The 7,877-nt window shown below is 45.4% G+C and overlaps 1 pseudogene; it reads right to left on the bottom strand.

Annotated features, from left to right (window-relative positions):
• Nucleotides 1-214: 214 nt before the first annotated feature.
• The window catches only part of LOC141116675 (zona pellucida sperm-binding protein 3-like), a 13,485-nt pseudogene continuing 5,822 nt past the window's right edge, over nt 215-7,877 (bottom strand).

Here is a 7,877-nt window from a genome sequence, read left to right as displayed (position 1 = left end):
TCCACCAGCTCATTCCCCACAGTTACAACCTTTTGTACCACCTGCCCCACCCTATTAGATTGTAAGCTCTTCTGAGCAGGGCCCTCTTAATCCTATTGTATTGTATTATAACTGTATTGTCTCCCTTTTATATTGTAAAGCGCTGCGTAAACTGTTGGCGCTATATAAATCCTGAATAATAATAATAAAATCTTTATATGAAAGTAAATAAGTTTTATTGCTGTACATTGGCCTCATTACATTTTCTTGATCCAAGTTTCCAGGTTAGCACAGCCCCCCCACTTCACTTCTTGTTCAGGGTCAGCATGGACAGCAAAAGCCTGGCCATTTTCAGGTTGGAGTTCAGCCTCCGGATTGACGATCCAAATGGGGCCCAGGAGCAGTTTGTGGATCACCTCCCCCGATCGCTCTTCTGTGGAGAGAAACAAGAACTTGGAGCAGATTGCCACGTGGACATACCCATCACCTCGTTGTTTAGTTAAGCAACAGCCAGAACCGTTGACAAAGTAGGATGAGGAATTCTGACTTGGTCAACACATTGACTTAGAACAAAAAGCATGATACCCAGGCAAATAGTATTTTCAGGTCAACTTCCCTTGGTCTGACAGGTGCCTCATTAAAAACTCACCAGCTAGATGCCTCTTCCATGGTCTTCTATATCCTGGCCTCAGCCTTCTGGGTAGAGAGCCACCACATTTTCCAGACTCTCAGCAACTGCAGTTGTTGGCAGCTCCTTCCACGGGGGACCACCTGGAAGGATTGACAGTTAGCTGTGTAAAATGGTCAATGTCACTTCTCTACCAGTTAACAAGTCCTAGAATCTCCTGCAAATTGCTTTGGAAAATTTTCCTGAGAAAGTCACATTATACATGCCCAAGTACTGTGCTAGTTGGCAAGGGAGGGCTTTTAAAGAACCAAGCCCAACTAGCAGGGTTCTTTATGATCCTAGTACAAGGTAAAAGGTTATTCCTGGATATAAACGTTATACCTGTGCCAATTCGTTTACCCCCCAACTTTAGAAGTCTGGGCTGCAGGTGGTCCAAAGACATAGGATTTTCAAACCCTAGGGCTATATATTGTACACACACATGTAGACTTAAGCTGGCCATATAGCAAGGCTTCTTGTTCAGCCCCACAGCGCAAAAGTAAGTTGACTTGAGATGGTACCAACAGGCCCATCCATGGAATGAATCAGCCTATGCTAGGAATCAGCTGAAATGCTGTTTAGCCAACTTTACCAAGCCCAAGGTCCATACAGGTCAGTTGTGTTGTCAAGTATCTCCTCAGCATTTGGAATGCCAATGGGCATACACACACTTCTATTGACTCCTAACAAGTAAGTTCCAAGTACAAGGTTGACCCAGTTTGGTGCAAGCTTGTTCCAGGCAGTTGTGTCTGGGAGTAACAGGTCAACCAGTTAGCCATTTTAGGTCAGGATATGTTACTGTACAAAAAAAAAAAAAGGACTACTAGTAGATGATTCAAGGTGTTCATTAGGCAACATGCTACCCCAAATACAAGCTGTATAGCTAGGCAGAGGTTTGTAACTTACGAGTTGCTGGTTTTGCTGAAGCAGCCTTGTTAGTTGGGTCTGAGGCCTGGTTGAGTGGGGCGGCTTTCAGCACACAGTAGATATAGATCTGAGAGAGAATATATTCATTAAGCGCCCATTGCCACATTCAGCACCATCAGATTACAAAGACCGCTACTTACTGTTGGCTGGTTGTAGCCTGTAAATCTAAAAAGGCATCCACCTCAAAGCGCAGTCTGTTCGGCTCAGGTTTCCGTGATATAAAGGTGCAGGAAGAGTCCTCTTGCTGCCCATCCACCAGGCATCTACAGAGGGTTATAAGAGAAAAGCACCATTATGCACTTGAATTTGTAGATGTACAAGCTACAGGGCCATAGTGGGGCCCAATTGCAAAAGTCAAAGCCCTCCCACCTCAAAATAAAGTACTAAATCCTAGAAAGGTTTATATTGCGGGAGGGGTTGAATTGTTGCAATTAGATATTTTCTGGTGACCTCACAGGAAGTGAGGTCACCAGAACAAGGAGATACAAGACTATGTTCTAACCCTCATATCCTGTTGGAAAGGGTCTGTCAAGGTTGGGTTTTTAGGGATTCACATCTGCTCCCCCTCTCAGCTGTTTATAGTTGAGGTGCACCTACAAAAGGTTATGGAGTTCATATCGAGGGGTGGAATTGGGGTCCAGAGCCAACAATGCCACACAGCTGTCCACAGCGATCCTCATTGGCATATGGTTGTCTACATTAACAAGAGCCTCGATTTTCAAGGAGTTACCGAGAGATACAACACTGGAGTCCCTCAGACCACTCCAGTCATCTGCAAAAAGAAAGAAACCTCATTGTTAGTCAAGAAGCCAACTATCATATCTACCAAGCTGGATGAAGGGCAAAGCTAAGATTACTGGATATAAAGTGATAGGAATGTCAAAGGGCACTAAAAAAAACCCAAGCTTATTAGCAAGTCAATGGTGGGTTTGCTGCAACCTCAGCCTTTAAATATACAGAGAACCTCAAATATTGTGCCACTTTGATAACTGACTGGTATATCTAATCTACATAAATGTGAAGTTCTGTAGCCAAGTCACAAAGATGCCAGGAGTATGCAAGGCCACCGATTAAGGCACCAGAGATTTTATTGCCTTCCCACATTTGGCTGCCACATACATGTGCAGCAGTTTTGCGTTTCAGCATCTGAGGCTAGCCATCACTACATTGCAGCCAAGCTATCTGAACCATGAAAAGCTGGTTCCCCTGCCCCAAAGAAAAAAAAAAAAAAAGTAGGGGGCCCATGTATTAGGGTTGGCATTGTCTGGTATCTCATAGCCGGGGCCTGTGTATTTTTAGGGTTGGCATGGTCTGGTAACCGGTAGGGGCCACATGTAGGCCATTTAGCAATCCACAGCTTACAACCACTCACTGGATTTACAGTTTAATGTTAAAAAGTATGAGATGTTCCTACCTTTCATCAGATACAGTGCAAAGGAGAGCCTCTCCTCCATGGATATGGTGGAGCTGAAGGAAATCCAGGTTGGTCTGATAGCATTGCTGCTGACCTTTCCATGCCTAAAATAGAGACAAAATAAGCTAAATTTTACCCAGTACTCAAACATTTTATCTTTATATACAAATATTTAAATGGAGCTTCCATGATCCAGGTTTGCAAAGCATGCTGGTGAGAGAAGCTGGAGCATTGGGCACAACAACTGCAGTAAAATACCAGTTTTGCTTGGTGACCACCATCTGATGGTGGCACATAGTACACATGCATTTCACACAGCTAATAGAAAATGACTAACTGTCGTAATAACTATGGGGTCTATTTAAGTGAGCCCACTAGAGTAATAACATGAAATCTGCTGTTTTTAAGGCTGTCAATCTTGTCCTGGCCTCACCAATTAGCAAGTCAGACCAAGCAGGTGACAAGTGTTGGGATACCAAACGTCCCATTTAGGTCTTGTATGGGTTTTGGTATAGTTTAAGCAGTGAAATAACCAAGTTAATCAATGCACAAAGACTTGAGGATGGTATCATACAAAGGGCACACAACTAACCCACTTAGGAGACTCACCGGGGGGGGGTAATAGCACTGAACACCGATGTTAGCACTGTTGGTACGGGTGACTGGAACATTCCTGGATGAAGAGGGTTTGTAACGTAAAGGAGGAAGTCGGCGGTCGTCCATAAGAAACAGAACCATCAGGTCATAGGTCTAAAGAGAAATTTCCTAACATGGCAGTCAAGTAGGCACTGCCTAAGCATGGATAGGTGGCCCTTTTGTCCCCAGCTCAGCCTCACGGATACATCCATGCTGCTTGTTCACACCATATCCACAGATGGAGACAATCTGAAGCATAGGGGCTCTTTTCCTGTGGTGTCCTGAAATATTAAATCCATGTGGACCAACCTGACCTTAGGTGGAATTAAAGGACAATTCTGGCCAACAAAATGTTAAAGTGAAGATAGATGGATGTTCATACAGCCAGAAATCTTGTAAGCTGAACTTTGTGCTCCCTGCCCCTGAAGTGATCACATACCCAGAGAGCAGACCAACCAATACCACCCTAAAGGCAGAGGGGCATGCCAGTTGAATTGGCATGCTCTCTGCCTCTGGAGTGTTATCAGTTAGCATTGTTCCCTACTACCTCAGGAGACTATATAACTTCCGTTATGGAGAAGAGATAGGAGGTGCACATAGTAGGTACGCCTTGTCCTAGGGCGACACCACTGTTTAGTTTGGTTGTCACCCTGATAATGGATCAGCAGACTATAAAACCTTCCCCAGTTATGAAGAGGAAGGCAGTATATATAGTCTAAACACCTTGTCCTAGGGTGACACCATTCTGGTTGTTACTAATATGGACCAACAGACTACAAACCATCCCTGTTATGGAGGCAAGGGAGTGTCATGCAGTCTTAACACCCTCATTGTCCTAGGGCAAGGTTCCATGAAACCCTAGAGTTCCTCCAGAGGTTGCTAGGGGTGCCTTGAGCTAGGAGGAGTCATCCTCTGTGTTGAAAAGGTTGAAAAAGGCTGTCCTAAAACAGGTGACAACGCTGCTTGATATGGTTGTCACCCTAGCAATGTAGCCACCACCACTAAAAAGGACCAGTAAGCTGCAATATTATACATCTTTGTTCTGGGTTCTAAGTGGCCCACACACCACCAAGATTGCAGCAGGTTAGCCAAGATCGTTATACACTAAAGCAGTGGTTCTCAACTCCGGTTCCCAGGACCCACTAACAGGCCAGAATTTAAGTATTACCTTGGGGAGATGCAGACTAGAATACTGCAATCACTGAGCAGCAAATGATATCACCTGTGATGTATTTCAGTTATCCTGCAAACCTGGCCTGTTAGTGGGTCCTGAGGACAGGAGTTGAGAACCACTGCACTAAAGCAATCTAGTTGTACAACTCCCTTCAGATTTACTAGCTACTATAGCAGGAGGTCCTTGCCAAGTAGTCAATTTCAACCTAAAGCTAGTCAGATACAACATCACCCCATAGAAGTGATAGACCTAGAAGAGAAGCACATGGCCAGTTTAACAAATTTAGACCTACATTGTACTCAAACATATTATAGGAACAGGGTTACCACCTCATCCCTTTAAACCCAAACACATATGAATTACACAGGTTCTGAGGCCAATTTAATGCAGATAAGGCACAGTTTAATTACCACCGTAATCAGCTGCCGAACCTGTGTAATTAATATGTGTTCGGGTTTAAAAGGATGAGGTGGCAACCCTAGATAGGAGTTGGCCCCACACGCACATCAATTCAATGGTACATCCAGCTTTAGACTAGATTGTAACAAGCCATAGTTCTACAAGATAGCCAACCTGAACCTGGTTTCCACAATCCTGCAGACTGATCTGGAAGGTCACGGTGTCCTGGTCCTCAGAAGACGGCTCACAGTGCACAGAGCCCAGGGTGAGGTCAGATGCCTTGATCAGTTTTCCATCCCCATATAGATTCTTCTGGATGGTCACCACCATCGTGTCCTCCAAGTACACTATATTGACCACCCCCCCAGAAGGTGCCAACAGCTGCCTAGGCGGCTGAGGAAAACCTCATGCAGAACCCCAACCAGACTGGAGGGAATCCTGACGCCTGGATCCAGTCTGTTGGCGTTGCCCATAGTCCTAACATAGGACAAGGTCCAAAGCCAAGCCCACCACAAAGAACCCTCTAAGCTAAATTAATGTGACCAAAAAAGAAACAGTCCATGCTTCTTGCTGGTGTGAGAGTTTATACACCCTGCAGTAATTACCCCACCTGGGGGAGATCAACCTTGACCAGCCCCTCTGCTGACAGCAACCTGTGCTAACTGCCTGCAACCCTACTCATCAGGAGCTTAAAGGAGACAACACAGAACTGCTGTAACCCTACAATCCCCTATACACCTATGTGTTGCAGTAACGCGTGGAAAACACAAGTTTTTCCCCACCTTATTGCAAAGTGCAGTAACACACAGCATTCCGCACAGTGAGTAGGTATTTAGAACGGCATCAGAAACACACAATGTGAAACGTTAAAAAAGGCGTTTGAATAAGACTATTTTACGCGCTCTGCACAGTGGTGTAAAGAGTCCCATAGGAATTAAAGGGAAACATTTTTTCATGTGTCTTTCTTGTGAGGTAAAATACGCATCAGGTAACTTTAACCCCCTCGGACGAGCGATAACCGCTGTTCTGTGGCACTTGCAGAGCAGTCCCTTCCACTTGAATAAGTTGCGCTCGGTGGGCATTGCCTGCCGAAAGTGACAGAGGGTATCATTTCTGCCGTGGCTGGACCTTGCTTTGTGCACAGGTCCAAATCATTTGGTGGAGAGGGGGTTATGGGGGGTGTGTGTGTGTGTGTGGGGGGGGGGTTATGGTGTTTTTCAGGGGTTGGGCTTGGCCCCTTAGTTCCAGTGAAGGGAACTCTAAAGCCTTGTCCACACGATCAGATTGTTGGCCAACAATGCATCAGACTTTTGTCCGAAGGGCATGTGCCAGGAACTTGTCTTGCATACAAACAGTACACAATTGTCAGCCAACAAACGTACGTAGTGACATACTATGAGGAATTTCAGCTCTTGAGCGCCACCCTTTGGGCACCTTCTGCTAATGTGTTTGGTGAGCATTGATCCCGAGCATGCACATTTGTACTTTCAACTTTTGTGTTATGGACTTGTGTACACACGATAGGAAAATCTGACAGACCGTTGTCCGCTGAAAATTTACTAGCCTGCCATCCAACATTCGTTGGCGAAAAGTTGGACAATTGTCTGATGGAGCGCACTAACGGTCGGATTTTAGGCCAACAGTCTGTCATCACACAATTCCCTGACAAAAATCCGATCGTGTATGAGGCTTTAAAGGCGTCACCATACCAAGACAATTTCATGCTCCCAACTTTGTGGGAACGGCCCCTTCCTGTTCCAACATGACTGCTCACCAGTGCACAAAGCAAGGTCCATAATGACATGGATGAGAGAGTTTTGGGGGGGGGGGGGGGGGGGGGGGGGAGAAAGGAACTTGACTGGCCCGCACAGAGTCCTGACCTGGACACCTTTAGGATGAATTAGGGCAGAGACTGTGAGCCAGGCCTTCTCATACATCAGTGCCTGACCTCATAAATGTTCTTCTGGAATAAGAGTTAAACATTCCCATAGACACTCCTAAACCTTGTGGACAGCCTTCCCAGAAGAGTTGAAGTGGTTATAGCTGCAAAGGGTGGGCCAACTCAATGTTGAACTGAGATGCCATTAAAGTTTGTGCCTGTAAATGCAGGTGGCCCAATACTTTTTGTACTATAGTGTATGAGATCACCACTGTTAGGAACACACTAGCAACCTTCCTTTCTAAAAAAGAAAAAAAAAAGTCCAAGAAATTCTATGGAGAAGGATTCTCTAGCAACTCAGACATGGTGGTGCCCACCCAGACAGCTTAGGCCATAGATCCACCAAACAATGCAACTCAATGGATATATGCCTACAAGTGCAACTCCAGCTAAAGTGGGAAAAGGTTAGAACCCATCTGTTGGTCCTGGTGCCCATTGTGGTGGGTATGTGACCCCCACCAGATCTAGTTGTCACAGCAGCAGGTGAGAGAATCTTTAAATGGGGGGCACCATAGCAAAACTGAGGGGAGAGGCCTTCTCACTTCCTGTTCTGTGAATGGTCAGTTGGGGAGGAGGAGAAAGGACCTGGACTGTCATGAAAGGTTAACCAGCACTTTGAAATTGAAAGACCCCAAATGTCAAGTCTTTTAGATAAGATTTGTGGAAGCCACATGCAGTGGTTGATAACTAATGCCAAAACTATCCAAGCATTAATATTTACTTTCCTGAGCCACAGCAGGAT

The sequence above is a fragment of the Aquarana catesbeiana genome, linkage group LG13 (genome assembly GCF_042186555.1).
Source record: "Aquarana catesbeiana isolate 2022-GZ linkage group LG13, ASM4218655v1, whole genome shotgun sequence".
NCBI classification, from domain to species: Eukaryota; Metazoa; Chordata; class Amphibia; order Anura; family Ranidae; genus Aquarana; species Aquarana catesbeiana.
This window is presented reverse-complemented; position numbering and strand designations above follow the sequence as displayed.